We start from the raw sequence: 16,954 nt of genomic DNA, 5'->3' as shown, positions 1-16,954 counted from the left end.
ACATCAATCTTCTGCCATGCTTTTTGTGCAAATACAGCCATTTGTGGGGCAACACAGCAAGACAGATTGGTAAAATGAGAGGTGCTAAAAATAAACTCACCAGAAAGAACACTTTTGGCAAGAGAGATTAGCTGGTAAATGTAGAAAAGTAGTGGATCCTCAAACAGGGGGGGGGTCTTCAAACACGATGAAAGATCAGAGACACAAATGTGTTTGTCAGAAGAGGAAAGGCTGAAGATGTCTCTTTCTCCCCCAAAACAATGAACTGGATACCAGATGATGGCAGAGGCTGTACGAAATATAAACTTACCTACAAAAAAAAAGAAAAAAAAAAAAAAAAAAAGATTGGCTTTGGAGATTTTATGTTTAAGATGTTGGAATATTCACTAAAAGATTTCAGAGTCAGATGTGGGATCAGACGGATGGAAACATTTAGCCATCATGTTTGATACTCTTCCAATATAAGTTAAAAGAACTGAACATAAACACTTGAAGTTCTGGCCCAGGATACAGTACCCTTTCAGGTGAGATATGAAACTATGCTGAGATCAGCAGTCTATACTAGCATAGATTATGAGAATATACTACATTAACAGGTTATCCATGTCACACCCATTCTCCATTCCCTACCACCAAGGAACAAAAACACTTTTTTTTTCTCAGTTCTGGCCACTCACCTCCTCTGTGCATGCTGATATGATTTCTGCCCTTCCACATTTGACAGTGTGCTGTGTGTGCTTATATCTTTTTAGGACGTACCAGCTGCTTTGTTTGGAGGGCAGTATTTTTGTCTTCTGACATACTACTTTGTACTTTTCTGCCAGCAGCTGTATTAAATACCCAGCTATCTAGACAGAATGTTTCAATCCTAGATGTTCTCCAGAAAGTGATTTGGAAAGACAGTCGTGTTTGTTTTCATAAATTTTGTATACTTTACAAAATGCACTGCGCATGAGGTATTTCCTCTTTGTTAAAAGGTCTGGGCAGCCCCTACTTTTCCGTAGTACCTCTTTGTCATCCTGTTCTATAATAATAAGAAGCAAGCAAGCAAACACATAAATATATCCTCCCTATAAATCAAAACAAACCTCTGTCGTTTTTTGGGTGTATTGCTTGTGCAGAAAAGATTCTCTTTCCTCCCTGTGCTTTCTGTATTTTGCTAATTGACTATTTTGAATGCTTCTGTCAAAAAGCACCTACTTAGCTGCAGGCTTTCTGCTGCATAGCTCTCAGGAGGGCAGCTGGCTGGAGGTTTCTGTTTTGTCCCTCATCGGCTTCAAGGAGAAACCATCTGACCGCCACAATGACCACTCTATCTCACAGTGCAGAATTTTAAAAGGCCTGGACTCTGCTCCCCTCCTGTTTTCCAGCATTAGCCAAGAGACCTCAGAATATTTTTACTGAATTGCTGAATCCCTCTGGACATTTAGAAACCAATACATTACTGCATTACTTTGCTTTTGTTGTTGCTGTTTTTCCTTTTAGTGCAATTGACAATTGCACATTTGAGTTGGTAAAATGGTTTGCTGTTCCTGTCCCAGTCAAAATTTGCCTTATCATACTCTTCTGTATGCTGTCGATTCCCCTCATTTTCTACCCCTCATTCATCTTGTCTTTCCTTTTTTCCCCTCATTTTATGGACGTCACTTCTCTACTTCATTTCTCTGTACCAAATGTAATACATAAAAAGTGTCCAAGACTTTACCCAGCAAAATTATAAATAACATTTTTCTGCTTATCTTGTCCAGCTGACACAGTGGCACTAGTGACAAGCCTTTAACAACATGTACGTGTTTGCAATAGCAGAGCCCAAGTAACTCACCTTGCTACTGGCTTCCACAAGCAAAGAAGAAACTGCCATTGTTTGTGCACAACACAGCAAAATTCCAGCATAATTTTATTGCTGTTACCCTCATTTCCCACTTGGCCTTCACGTTTGTTGTACTTGCCTATTCTGTTATTTCAGATTAAGTATCTCACCATGGAAAGACTCGTATCCACACTTAATTTTAATCCACGCTGGAAGCAGTCCTCCTGACTTAAATAGATCTACGCACACAAATGAAGCTAAGTATATGTGCAACCCTTTAGCAGACCACACACAGCGAATTCCACAGGAAAAGCATGGCACATTTTATTCATTTTACAATATTTGCACATTAAATGCAGGTTGGATAATCGGTAACTATTTCCAGAGTTAAGCTTTTAGGTTTCAAACCAGCATAATGGAAGCACCACGGTTCATCTATGACCAGGGGATAAACTCCAGTTCTGGAGAAATCAGAGTTGACATTAGAAAGTATGAATGATTAACTGGAGAAAACAAAAGGCACAAGATTTAAGACCACTGTAATAACTACGTATGCAAATAATTCTTACAGCATGCCAGAGGAGAGTGATTTGGAGTTGGCCCTGAAGCGGAGGTCAACAAAACGGAGGTCAACAAAAAAGACAGCTACGGTATTATTGCAGATAGGGAGTCCTGTGAGAAAAGTTGGGAAGGTCAGCAGCAAGAGGAGAAAGGAACCCAGGAGAGGGGCAGACGAGCACAGCAAGCACCCTTATAATAATAATAATAACCTATGATTATTCTCGCCCTGGCACCCAGAAGCCAGAGACTGACTGCAGTTGTGCAAAGGGAGAACAGGGTGATGCAATCAAAGCCGGGGGGCTCCTGGACAAAATTTTGGGGCGGGTTATCTTTCCAGTGGCCTGATCATGGGGTGGCAGTGTGCCCAGGTGGCCAAGAAGGCCAGCGGCATCCTGGCTTGTATCAGGAATAGCGTAGCCAGCAGGACCAGGGAGGTGATCCTTCCCCTCTGCTCTGCTGATGCCACACCTCAGGTACTGTGTTCAGTTTTGGGCCCCTCATTACAAGAAGGACAGCGAGGCCCTGGAGCATGTCCAGAGCAGGGCTATGAAGCTGGTGAAGGGCCTGGAGCACAAGGCCTGTGAGGAGCGGCTGAGGGAGCTGGGGGTGTTTGGTCTGGGGAAGAGGAGGCTCAGGGGAGACCTCATTGCTCTCCACAACTGCCTGAAAGGAAGGTGTGGGGAGCTGGGGGTCAGCCTCTTCTCACAGGTAACTAGTGATAGGACTAGAGGGAATGGCCTCAAGTTGTACCAGGGGAGGTTCAGGCTGGAAATGAGGAGACATTTCTGTCAGAAGGAGCAGCCAGGCACTGGGATGGGTTGCCCAGGGAGGTGGTGGAGTCCCCGTCCCTGGGGGTGCTCAAGGAGAGGTTGGACGTGGTGCTTGGGGACATGGTTCAGTGGTGACATTGGTGGCAGCATGATGGTTGGACCAGGTGATCTTGGAGGTCTCTTCCAACCCCAATGATCCTATGATTCAGTGCCACACCACGGCACGGAACCTCTGCTCGCTCATTCCCACACCCCTCAGCAGCCCGACCCCACCGCAACGCCTCAACACCTCGCTCTCCCCCGGCCACCTTCACCCATTACGGAGTACCAAATCCCCACGGCGTTAAATAATAATTTATTAAATAAAGGCATGGCGGGGGGGGGGGGGGGGGGGAAGAATAAACACCCCAGCGAGAGGCGGGCGGCGACTGTGTGGCAAGCGGGACCCGCCCCGAGGCGGCGCCGCCGCCGCCATACGCGTGAGCTCAGCGCGTCGCGGAAACCGACGGCCCCGGCGCCGCCTCCCCTCAGCGGGCAGGGCCGGCCCCGGCAGCGCCGGCCCCGGCAGCGCCGCCCCGTTCTCTCCTCTCGCCTCCTCTCCCTCACACACAGAGACACGGACCCGGGGAGAGGCTCCCTGCGCCGGGCCGGCTTCTTCTGCCGCCGCCCCGCAGGTACACGGCGGCGGGGAAGCGCCCCCCCCCCCCTCCGCCCCCGGTTCTCCGCCGGGGGCTGGCAGCCGCCGCCCTGAGCGTGGCGGAGGGGGGCGATGAGGGAAGGGGGGGGGAGGTGGAGCGGAGCCGCCTCTGGGAGGAGGAGAGGGGTCTGGGGGGGTCCGGGGGGGTCCGGGGAGGGTTGGAAGAGGGGGGCGCTGCCCCTCGCATTGCTGGAGGGTGAAGTCATCGCGCCCATTGTCTCCCCCCCGGGCGGGGCGAGGGGCCTGTCCCGCCCCGAGGAGGAGGAAGAGGAGGAGGAGGAGGAAGATGGGGGGGGTTGGGGGTGTCAGGACCTCGGTTCAGCCCCCCTGGAGGTGCGGGGAGGGGGCGGGAGGTGGCAGCGGGGGCGCTTTCCTGGCCCCCGTCCCCCTGCGGCAGCGCGGCGTGCTGCGGGAGGATGGGGGAAAAACGGCGAAGAACGGGGAAAAATGGGGAACGAGCCTGGGAAGGGCTGCAGGAGGGTGTGGGGGGGCTCCTGGTGCCCCACAGTGAGCGGGAAGGCTGAGGGGAGGGGGGCACAGAGCAGGGGAAGGGGCCTCCCTGCCCCCGGGGGAGGCTCGCTGGAAACGTGCCTGGGTTTCCCTGCGAGGAGCACAGCAAATCCCGGTTCTGGTCAAAAAAATAAAAATAAAATACCGGAGCTGGCGTTGGAAGCGATTAGGGCTTTATCTCGGTTGTCATCGAGGACAGCAGTGGTTTTTTTTATTATTTATTTTTTTTCGAAAAGGCAAAGGGCAGGTTGGGAAATGGAGCTTGCAGCGTTCACTTCTGCAGAACAGCCTCAGAAACTCACTTCCAAATACCAGCTTTCGTAATTTTTACTTCAAAGCAGTTTTTTTTTTTTTTTTTTCAAACTTTTTTTTTTTTTTTTTCTGTTGAAAAAGAGTTTCGTTTTTTGTTAGCTCAAGGGCTGCATTCCCCTATCTGCTGAAATGCTGTGGTGGGGTTGCTGGGTGGAAAAAGGAGGCTTTCGGTTCAACGTCCAGAGCACGGGGAGCTGCCGGCTTCAGGGAATTCGCTTGCCTACGTAGAAGCACTGGTTGTGTAACAGCACTTACTGCTTTCTGAAGTTTTAGCATCACTTCCCTTGTAAACGTTGCTCTGCTTGCACTTGGAAACTTTCCGAAAGCTGCAAAACCGCTTCGTTTTAATTGCACGTGAGCCCAGACCCGTTTGGACCAGAAAATGAAAATGAAAGTTTTGGGCGTAATGGCAATAATGCTGCTCTTCAGGTCAGCTCACTAAAAGGTTTACAGGAAACCTCTCTCCCATATGCATGCTTTTTGAACCGTGCCAGAGTTTCAGCAGTGCTTTATGAAATTCAGCATTTTACAGGTGCTGAATTCTGCCTCTTGTCTCCATGCCGTCAGCTCGTTTTGAGTTTGAGGACATCAGATCATAAATTTCTACGAGGGGGAATTGAAATGTGTATATGCGGTTTTCTTCCATCCACTTCCCCTTAGTTCCAGCAGCCAAACGATGCTGTTCTTGCATAGAGCCGTCATCAGATTGTGTTTAATTACGCTTGTTGAGGCTCAGGAGGAAGGAAGGCACTTGATAGATGTATTTGTTTACCTTCGTAGTGTGTACAAATCCTTGTCTCTGCCTTAGTAAATGAATCATTAAAGCTCCCTTAGCCCTGGGATTCCAAGTTAGTATTAATATACATGTTGGGACAACTTGTTTTATGTGGATATTTTCAACTTGTGAAAGAGCACAAGTCCTTGAATTCTTTTGTCAGTTGGGCAGAGCCTTCTGATGGAAAATGGGCAAACTTTTTCTCTTCTTTAAATTATTCATTAACTGCGTTTTACTATTTAACATGGCAAAAACTTGAGGCTCTCAGTTTGTCAGGTGGGTAGGTGATTCTTCCTAACCTTCCCTTTTTTATTTTTTCCCCTGTTTACTTGGGCTTTTTTGATCTTCACGCGGTCTCATTAAAAAGATTCTTCACAAGGATACCTTTTCTTTCTTTCCAGTGGGATGCCTGAATCTTTTCAAAGGACTTCAGAATCCTGGAAGTGCTAAGAAAGGTCTTTGAACTCTGAACTGCAGCTACGCTGTGCTGTACCACAGTCTGATGGCTTGTGGCCAAGCTTGTGGTCTCTATTATGGGGTCAGTTTACTCTGGCCCATGGTCAGACATCCGTAATTAGCTTTGTGATTTGTTTTCTGAATTGTACCTAAACGCTGCATACCAGCTTAGTGGGAGAAATTTTAATACCTGACTGGAACAAATTGATGGATACGTGTTGTAGGTTTTCCATTTCTTAGTGTGATTTCTGGCATGTAGCTGAGTTGTGAGTCAGTCGGATTCGTAGGGTCAGCAAATGCTCTAGGAAGGACTAATAAAAATAGTCATTTTAACACTGGCTTATCCACAAGAAAGTTAATGTTAGTTTTTTTTTTTCTCTCTTTTTGCATTTGTCTTAGACCTGTTTCCGTTGTCACCTCTGCATTAACTGATGGAAGAAGTGTAGCTGAAAGAAGTGGTGCACGTAACTCGGCTTCAAGATACGGTGAGAATGGTGTTGGATCTAAAGTTGCTAGATGCGTCTGAATTGCACCAGGACGTAGACTTCTACCAAGAAGGTAAAATGTTACGTTGAGCCTTAGAGAAACGGTTGTTTTTAATAGTGTTGGCCTTTGATTTCAGCAATGTACTTTTTGTTTTGTTTTTTTGTTTTTTCTTTTCCCGTGAATGTGAAGGAGGCTCTGTCAGTTCCTAGGAAATTGTTTTTGTTTTTTTTTTAAATGTTCCTGAGATTTCACAAGAGGGGACTTCCTTTCATTTTTGATTCTTTGAAGTGGTAGTTTTATCCATGATCTACCCTAATGTCAGTTGATTCATAGTAGTTTATCTTTGGTGAAATAATCTTAAAGAAAACTGAAACTTTTGTGTTGTAGATAGGTTAGATTTCAGATATTCTGTGCTCTACCTCAGGAAGAAAGAAAACTCCAAATAAATGACTTCAGCTTGAACTAAGGAATCCAGCCCCAACCAGACTTCCATGTGTTTTCTTTCTGTTCAGAGCAGAATTTCAGTCTCTTCCTCGTACCTTTTCATTAAAAGGTTATTTCAGAAGATTCTTTCAGTCACTCTTATTTATTTTCAGTGTTTTCTAACTTATTTGGTCTCAGGTCTACTGCTGATACTTATCAATTGACAGATTCATTCCAAACTTCTGAGAAACTGACTCTCACCTTCTTATCCGAGGCTTCCTCGTAAAGATATTTTCTTTAGTTGATAAGATCAGTGGAAGAGACTTTCATCATCTGAGTCCTAAGAAGGCTTAGTCTTCTTCCTTCAGTGATCTCTGGTTGTTTCATGTATGTTTCTGGCAGTTTTCAGGCACTGCAGAGCTGTTTCACCTTGGTTTTGATTGCTGGGCCTTCCCTGGCATGTGTGGCTCGCTTCCCTTTGTGCAGTGGGCTCAGTGTACTGACTCAAGGATCCAAAACATGGCAGTGATATCTAAAAAGAACTGTAAATGTTATGTGGGACTGGATATTACAGGCCTTAACAACGTGGTTTTTATTGTATGTATGACTTACATTAGTTTGAATTCTTGAAAGATGGAGTTGAGAGAAGAAGAAAGCCCCACAGCTGAGCAGTGAGATGTGATTTGTGGTATCACTTGCTCTTTCCTCGTTAAGACAAGCAAGGAAGGCTTTTGACTCTGTTCTGCTTGACTTTTGTGGAAGTTCTTCTACAAGAAGATTTAACCCTACCTGGAGGTTTATCCACAGAATGAAAAAAAAAGTAGGAGTCCTTATATTACTCTCTTGCAGTGGAAGAATTACAATAGGCTTTCCACTCTTAACCTGTGGATTGAAGTCAGCCATCTGCTGGATGACTCCTAGCATCTTGCTGAACAGGTAGTCTGTGCACTGCAGCCACAATTGCCTTTACGAGGTGAGCAAAGCTATAGAAGAATATTTTTTTTTTCTGAAGGATGAGTTTCTAGCAGGTTCCTTGCACTTCTAGGTATATTACACCAGACTGGAAAGCTGACCTAAGGGTTGCTTTAACCTAAAGCAACCAAGCAAAGAGATCTAATGAAATGAGCTTTTAAAAAAAAAATAAAAAATGTTACATATACACAGGTGTTTCCTCAGGCATTAAAACTTCCTTTCTTTAGAGGCCAGCATATCTTCTAATGATGTCTTCAGCAAGGTGGTAGAGCACCACTGGAGCCCCTCTCCTGTGCAGACAGGCTGAGGGAGCTGGGGGTGTTCACCCTGGAGAAGAGAAGGCCCCGGGCAGAGCTTACAGCGGCCTGCCAGTGCCTAAAGGGGGCTGCAGGACAGCTGGGGAGGGACTCTGTGTCAGGGGGTGTAGGGATAGGGCAAGGGGGAATGGCTTTAAACTAAAAGAGGGGAGAGTTAGATTAGACACAAGGAAGAAATTCTTCTCTCAGAGGGTGGTGAGGCCCTGGCACAGGCTGCCCAGAGAAGCTGTGGCTGCCCCATCCCTGGAGGTGCTCAAGGCCAGGCTGGATGAGGCTTTGGGCAGCCTGGGCTGGTGCGAGGTGTCCCTGCCTATGGCGGGAGGCTGGAATCAGATGGTCTTTAACGTCCCTTCCAGCCCAAACCATTGTATGATTCTGTGAAGGCATTTGAAAGGTATCTTGCTGAAAGAAATGTTTGTACCAATTTAATTTGGTATAGTCACTTGTTTTTCTTTTTTTTGTGTGTGTGCTTCCTAAGTGAAGCACCGCTCTGCTAATGCAAGTATCCTGTTATTGTTCAACACAAACTGTCGTTGTGGAACTATGTCAGTTCTGTTTCCATTTATAGTTGAGATAAATTACTGTTAAACAAACATTTTTCCATAGGTCCTGTAGCTGCTCCCATAAGGCAGATTAGAGCTCTTATTCTAAATTGGAGCCCCTGGCTGTCCCCTTCAGTTTTTCCATTTATTGAATAAAGAGCTGCTTCAGCAAGAGGAATGGCTCTGGACACGCTGTCTGCCATAAGAATTACGTTGCTTTGTTCTCATTGAGATTCATCGATGCTGCATATTCTCAGTAAACAAAAATATCAATTTTAAGTTTGTCGCTTAACGTTCGGGTTTCTCACAGAAAATCAAACTGTGCAAGCCACGTCAAGTTAATCAAGCTCTATTTTTATCTGAACACGCTTAATCTGTAGGAGTTCCAGTTATACTGTTTGGAGAGAGGCTTCTGCTGAGACAGATTTACCTTGCATGTTTTCCAGAAAGGGTTTGTAGGGAGTGCTGTGCGGTCCTGCACCTCAGGGATCTGCTGCGTGGTGGAGGCTGAGGTGAGACTGAAGATCCTGCCTGAGCCGTGGGGGCTTTCTGGTGCTACCTGGCTGGCATTTTTGGCATGAGGGCATCACAGCATCAGTGCTGCTGCACCTTGTTTTCATTTTATACGTATTTATACGTGCATGTCTATACATACATATATAAATGTGTTCATATACATAAATTCAGTTTGTTAGCTGTCTGCTCTTAGGGGCAAGTAAGAGTCTTGGCACCATAGTGGCTGTGTTCCAGAGGAAAAGACTTGGTGATGATATGCCTGAATGTGTCAGCTGGCCATTTCCTTTGCTGGAAGCACATAGTACGCAGAACTGACTGGATATTTCAGCGAAACTGGTCAAGGGGAGGGATATTTTGGCAGAATTTCTGCAGTATCACCGTTCAGAAATCAGTCTCAGGAAGTAATATTTTTATATATATATATATATATTTTTTTTTTTAGGAAGTAAAAGGCTTTTATTCTAGTTTAGGTTAGATAGCTGATGACTGCTTTTCTGCCATTGCTTTGGGCTTCTCATGACCTGGAAATTGGCGCCATATGCTCAGTCCAGATTCCGTGCTGCAGCTTTTTCTCATCTTGAGATTTAATTGTACCTTGACAGTAAATGTTTTGTTGAAGTATTAAGTGAAAATCTGTAAGGGGGCTGTGTATGAAGTGAAGATGCTGACAGAGGGTAGTGGACGCAATATACTTCTTGTGTTTTCTCCTCCACATCAAAATCCTTTATGTTGTGAGCTTCCAGCTGTCCCTCAAACACTGAATAGTGGAAGAACAATCAGATGGGAATAAGTAATGGCTGTAGTGAGACCACCCAACTAGCAAGGGAGTTGGAGTGAAGCCTACTGAGAAACTTTTCCATCTGGGCAGCGGTTGGGAAGTATCTTAATTTGGGCCTACCTTTCAAGTTTCCATGGCGGGCAATCTAATAAGGTGATTAATGCAAAGAAATGTCTTCCAAATGAAGCGTAGTCAAGGTTAAGGGCTTCTTCTTAGGCTGTGTTACTAGAAAAACAATTTTTCTCACAAAGATTTGTTGTACATCCTTATGGTGTTCTTACTTTACATTCTTCTATTTTAAGTCAAAAAAATAAACAGATTAAAGTCTTAAACTTAAACTCTTTTTGCTGAATTGAAGACCTTGCTGCAGTTTCACAAGAAAAGCAGTTTCCTTTTCAGTTTCATTTTACCTTTAAAGCTGTATCTAATAGTTTGGTTTGATTTCATTCTGTATCTTCAAAGAAAGGTGTCAAGCTTTGCTTTTCTATGATGCTGCTAAAAATACATCTCGGGAGACCAGGAGCCCTTTTACTCAGGGTCAGAGATGGAGGTATCAAACTTCGAGGTCCTTTTTAAGCAAGGGGATCTTCAGTGCTTGTAGCCTGTGAAGCCAGACTATTGCTTTCCTGCTACGGAAGATTCTGTGGTCTGCGTGGGACAGCATAGAGAAAAAAATCTGCAAAGATATCATGCTTACTCTGTTCTCTTAATTTTGCAACACCATAGTTTTAAACCACCTCCATTTGGAGTTTGTTTTTGTGTCTAGTAATCAAAAGTATTTTCCTCCTTCAGTTCCTACCTGAATAATTACTTTTCCCCTTTCATTCTTCCCGTTCCTGTTTGCTGTGTTTTTTTCCCCTTTAAGTGGCCGTACACTTTTGTTTGGACTTTGTCTGTGGTGGGTAGTTGCAGAAAAGTAGGCTTTGCCTTCTGTGACCTGACACCAGGCAGAAATTCAGCTAGGGTAAGAATAGAAGAGAGCTGTGTAAGCCCAGCAGAGGAGTCCCGAGTCTTTCCATTATTAACAATTAAAGATGATTCCATGATAAATTAGGCAATGGATTAACTAACTAAAGAAAAGAGAACAAGGATAAACAAAGAGAAGGATCCTGCCTTGCAAGAATTCAGATGATTGGGATTACATGCTGCCTGCATGTTTGGAAAAGGAAGAACAAGCTCCCCTGTTTTCAGTGTTAATGTAGTTAGTAGCTAAGTTTATCTGGCACATCATAACCTTATCTCTTGCTGTTGAATTGAAGCTTCACGAGGAGGTGTTGCTTACTGGGGGCACAGTTTAAGAAATAAAAGCACCCGGTGAAGTCCTGCCCAGCAGTATTGCGACTCTCAAACAGTAAGCAGTGAAAATGGTTTCTTCCCACCTCCTACACTCTGCCCTAATCAACATAATCTTGTGGCTAGATCTAGACTAAGAAGTGTTGTTTGGGTGAAGCATGAGCAGTGACACAGTTTTCTTTTCGTTGTAGCTTTTCCCTCTGTTTTGTTTCTAAGGCGTGATCTATTTTTTTAGGGCAGTGTAATTAATCCATATCCTTTTTGTTATCTCAAAGGTATCAATATTATCTCAATATTACCTTTCTTTTTTTTAAGGGTAATAAATAATTCAGATTGAAACTGCGACTTGGAAATTATCAAACTGGGAATATTTGCACTGTGTCTTTTCAAAGCCATAATACTGAAAATGATACGTGCACAATTAATACGAAGCCACAATATGCTGTGTTTGTGGAGCAGATCCTCTTTAACCTAATGTAAATGTGCTTTTGTTCACCTCTGGTGGTTGAAAGTAAATAACAGGGAACATGTATTTTGATATGATTGCTGTTCTGAACTCCAGGAAAACGCACTGCAGTAGGAGCAGGCAGAGAATGACTGGCTTTATTGTGCTAGAAATCATTCACAAGAGGGACAAATCAGAACTTGAAAATGAGGGAGCTTCCAGTTGGCAATATAGCGAACAAAAATGCAACAGTTTATGGAAAGTAGATTGATGCTTTTATCTCTTTTTTTTTTTTTTTTTTTTAAGTGACATAGGTTCCAAGCACTCTGTAAAAAATAAATAAATAAAATAAATAGCTCCTTTGAATTTAGAACTACGCACCTTTAAAGTTGAACTTGCAGAAGTGTGTGCCTTGGTTCTACAGTATTACTGCAGACAAGGTAGTAACCAGTATGTGAGTGGTTTTGGAATATTTGGTGATGAAATAAAACCTTAAGTATTGTCTAAATGTATATTCCTAATGTTGTTTTAAGTTCTTCAATGGGTGTTCTGCAAAATAGTGTATTTAGTGGGTGCAGGATGGCTCAGCTTTTAATAGTGTGTAGAATGCAAAAACCCAGTATTTTTGGGGTGATGAAGACAGGGAGAGTGCCTTCAGGATGAGGTAGTTTAACTTCATTGCTCAGAAACCACAATTATGAGTGCACTAGAAATACTAGAAACAGGTGGGTACGGCTTCTGCAGTGATTCGATTGCTCCTCTTTGCCCTCTTTTAGTAATGGTAAAGGATTGCACATGTCAGCAAAGTGAAATCAATTCTGCCCATTGCATGTAGTTTGCCATGTTAAGGTTTCAGGGCGAATTCTCCAAAGTTGAGAAATACCAGAACTAAGGTTGAAGAAGCAGCCATAGCTTGATCAACTTCTGTGCCTACCCGTATTAAATTGTAGTTCTCAGTTATGCTGTGGCTTTTTGGTTTCTCTTTTCCCCCCAGAGACACTTTCTGTCTGCTGGGTAGTCAGTCTAGGTTGGGCAAGCAGTAAACCTCATCTCCTGGGCAGTTGTTTTCCTTGAGTTGGGAGATGTAATGCAAATAAACCAGAAGATTGAAATTATTTTCATCTTCCCCGGTTAAGGCATGTGAATACTGGCTGTGCATATTATATCCCATCCTTTCCCTACTTTACAGTTGATGTGATCTGTTTTCTCATAGGTCAACGTTTAGTGGTATTTCTTGTGGATTTTTTTTGCATGTGTGCCCCCTCGATACTGCAGAGATCTTTGGACACAGAATTTGATGTTTAACAGTCTGAAAGGAATTACGTTCTAGGATATCTCAGATCAGGCACCCAGTTCCACCCTTAATCATCTGCTTTAATATCATATCTGTTAACAGGGAAACCCATGCTGCTTCAGAGGGGTGAATATGGTATTTTACTATTTCAGCAATATTAACATATTGGTGGGCTGCAGTGCCCTAACAGGAAATCAGTTCCTTTTTGCAGTGCAGCATTATATTCAGTATTCTTCTCTTTTTTGTAAGATAAGAGGCATGATCAGTCAGTAAGGACAAACAAAATATGGAATAGTGACCTGGCAATAATGAATCTGGCAAAGATTCTTCTACAGGGACGAAAGAGGTAAAAGCCACGCGTTTAAGCCCTCATAATTCATTTCCAAACTGCACCGAGCAAGCGGATTTAATCCCTGCTATTATTTCTCGTGCAGTTTGTGTGCTGTTTCCCAGCTGTTAAAAATAATAATTGCAATCCTACCAGCAGGTTTGGAACCTACTCGCTAGGCAAACCTCTGCTATTTGAGCTTGTGGTGTCTAATAATACTCTGTCATGCTTTACAGGGATCAGCCCGAGACAGTATGATCCATGTGCTTATGCAGAGGGTTTTATGGATCTCTTCAGGCTCTGGAGGACAAGCTGTGGAGGAAGGCATGCTTTGACAGCACAAGCCTCCTCTGCTGCTGCTTTTTTTTCTTGTCACCAGCAGTGTACCTTTTGCTTTCTGCCTGCTTAAGTGTTGTATCCAAATCCTATTCTTACTTAGTCAGTTATGATCTTTGTTAAGACGATTCTTAGCCAATTTAAATTCATACCCTTTCAATACCTAATTTGATGTCTTTCTTTCCTGCTGGTTGGCAGCGCTCCCTGTCAGCTCTCCCAGTTCTGCTGCTCTTTGTAGGGTCTCTGTGTTATCAGGGCCCTGTCCTTGTTAGCTCATTTTCCTCTAGTGTTTGTGATCAGTCAGTTCCCCTGCCTCGCTGTTTTTTTTCAGGAGATGTATTGTCTCAATTACTTGTGCTACGAGTTCCCAGATTACTTCTCTGAACAACTCCTCACTCTGTGATTCCCATTTTTCTTTTATTTTTCTGCAGCAGGCTCTGATGACATTTATATTCCGTCACCCAAGCCCTGTGTCCAAGTCCAAGCTTGATTTGGGTTGAGAGGGAGCTTTGGAGCGCATCCAGTCCAGCCCCTGCTTGAAGCAGGGCTAATCTTAAATCAGGTTCTCAGTCCTCAGGACTGACGAGGGAAGCTTGGACTACATCCACTCTTGCTTTCATCTACTCTTTTTCTTCCCTTTTTCACAAATTTAATCTTGTCTCCTCCAAGTTCAGTTATAGGGTCTTCAGCAATGCCATTACTTCATAGTGCGATCTTGGAAAGGGTAAGGCAACCTCTTAGCTTTATTTTGGGGTACTTTGGCTTATATATTGGGCATCTGGAAATGAAAGGAAGATCCTGCCCAGTTCAAGCCTGGATCAAGTTCAGGACAGATCTTTTTGCAGCCAAAACACACACTGTTTGTTGGAAACTCTGCATTCCTCTCTGGTTCCCAAAAACTTGTAAGAATGACAATATTGACATTGCTACAGGGCTGATAAAATGTATGTCCTAGATACGCAGGTCAGAATTCACGTCCCAGTCTCAAAGCAAGCTGGTGCTAAACCTTTCTAGAGGAAATACTTCAAGTTTTGGATTTATTTTCATTCCTAGGATGACTTTCTTCATCAGTCTTGGATTTTTTGAGTTGGCATAAGCAGCTTGGTTAAACAACCACTGAAGATCTTGGTGTGTAACTTTTCAGCCCATTTTGCTTGAGAAGACTTCAAGCAGATTTGGAAATGGGATGTAACAATGGGAAATGTCAGGCAGATGTCATAATAGACTAACTGCCCTTTATTTTAACAAGAAATCATCATTTTTTGAGATAAATGACATACTAAACCGTAAAAACGAGGCGAGGCACAATGCGTTCAACTGCGTATTACTTTGGTTTGTGTTTTCAGTAGCATGGTTATATTTTTCCATTTTGCCTTAATCTGACTGTCTGCTTACATTCTCCTCCCCCAGAACATCTGCTGTTTAACCAGGAGGTGCTATATCCATCCTTGCTTTAAGCCTGCTGCTGTGTATGTAGGACTGCTCTACTCTTTTTTTATGTGCTGCTCGCGTCTGGCCTGCCGAGTAAGGTCTAAGAAACTGTTGATTAGGGGGAGTTAATCCCAAAAAATAGCATAGCTTGATAATTTAGAAGCTTAGGTGCTGGTCATAAGGACGCTATTAATTTAGCAAACAGCCTCAGTGGTTTAAAATGTTAAACCTGTTGCCACCTCCTATTTATTGCTGTCCTCCTCTTGGAATTTACTTACTTATGGCCATCAATATGATGAAATGCATACCCCTGCTTTGGCTCAGATCTGGGAATTTAGTTTAAAGCTGTCTTTTAGGCTGTTTATACATAACATTGAGCTTTGCTCTGAAGGGGGCGAGGTGTCTTTAGTGTTCTGGGTATCTGCTGTGGGCTGGGTTAACGCACAGCAGAGACAGAGTGGACAACTACCTGTCCTAAGTCAGTTTTTAAGCTACTTCAGTAGGGGCTTCATCTGTAGGAGTCACGAATGACATCGTGAAGCTTTCTGAGGTTACAGCCTCTCTATGCCAGAGCATCTTTCTAGGGACCTAGGAAGAGGTGGATCCCTTTAGGGACACGATATATTAAAGTGCAAGGAAGAAACTTCCCATCTCTAGTCCTGCAGCACTTGTCAGCCCTGTGTCTGTACACACTGAGTTGTTGGAGGAACTTCTATTAAAAGAAACTTAATTTTTGGAGGAAATCCTGTTAAAATATAAAAATCTGCAAGCTGCCGAACTCTGCACGTTAGTAGAGTTTTTTGTTCAAGTATTTTTTTCCGCTGCAGAAATACCTTTCTTAAAGTTACACAGGTCTTAATTAGTCTTTAATAACTCCAGATATTACTGTAACTTGAAGTAACTGACTTAGAAGAAAACAATTAAATCTGAACCAAAACTGAGGGAACAATGAAAACAAATGGTGTGGTATCAGCCAGAGTTCTGTTGAATTACTGCAGCCTTGCGTAAAGTTTGATTGATTTTTTAACTGTCGTGTCTCTAGGTACTTTACCATTGAATTGTGATATTCAGAATTGTCTTCGTATATCCGCAACCTGAGGTGACGCTGGCGTTTTCCTGGCAATTTGGCCATTGTAGTTCCCGTTCTGGGTCACAGAGCAGGGCTTGCTAGTTCTGTGGAATACTCTATGGCTGCTTTCCTTTTGTAAAGTAGTAAGGCAAGTATTCAATTCTACATCCTAGCAAGTAACTTAAGGAAATGTTTGAAAGATCTCCTGTGCTGAAATAAGGTTCCTTTGTAACAGATTTAAATAGCTTTTAAATGAGATTATACACCTGCTTCCTCTAATGTATTTGCGTAACTATTTTCTTTGGAACTGCAGGAGGAAATAAATGGTTTCAAATAAACAGTGAAGCTCCCGACTTCAAAGAACTTCCTTCAAAAGCGAAATAACTTCACTTTCCTTTCTTAAATGAATAAAAACCAAACATACCTTACCTTGGTATTTTTTTTCTACCCATGTCTACAGGGATTTTCATCTTGGGTCTTTTGCAGGAAAAGAAGTAGTGTGGGATGTCTAAATGAGTGCTGGAAAAGATTGGATTTATTCTCATCTGCTGCATATCTTTATTATGGTGATGTAAAAAGATAAGTTCTCTTTGAAGATGGGCTCTTGTTGAGAAGAGTCTACAGCTAAATATTTCTGCAGTAATGCTGTAGGACAGCGTCTTTTCTTCTTCAATGACTGCTTACCTGGAGTGTCCCAAAAATAGACCAGGTAACATCTGTTCTCATGCTCTTCTTGACCGGGATGTTATTTAAGGAATACAATTAAAACATAATAGATTTTACTGGTGGAGGCTGCTTAATTAGGATGTGTGCAGATAGCAAATCTACAAATA

The 16,954-nt window shown here is 43.3% G+C and overlaps 1 protein-coding gene across 3 annotated transcripts in view; it reads left to right on the top strand.

Moving 5' to 3' along the window:
• Window positions 1–6,294: 6,294 nt before the first annotated feature.
• The window catches only part of RNF19A (ring finger protein 19A, RBR E3 ubiquitin protein ligase), a 53,215-nt gene continuing 42,555 nt past the window's right edge, over window positions 6,295–16,954 (top strand). Inside the window, exons 1-2 of one of the 3 annotated variants that reach the window (XM_082754296.1) lie at window positions 6,301–6,449; window positions 16,608–16,830. The gene's annotated coding sequence lies outside the window, so the exon portion shown is untranslated. Of the gene's footprint in view, window positions 6,450–16,607; window positions 16,831–16,954 lie in introns of all 3 variants that reach the window. The other 2 variants (XM_082754297.1, XM_082754295.1) reach the window with 2 other exon arrangements.

This window comes from Aythya marila (assembly GCF_965140915.1).
Source record: "Aythya marila genome assembly, chromosome: 2".
Classification (NCBI taxonomy): Eukaryota; Metazoa; Chordata; class Aves; order Anseriformes; family Anatidae; genus Aythya; species Aythya marila.
Note: the sequence above shows the minus strand (reverse complement) of the source record. Positions and strands in the feature narration are given on the sequence as shown.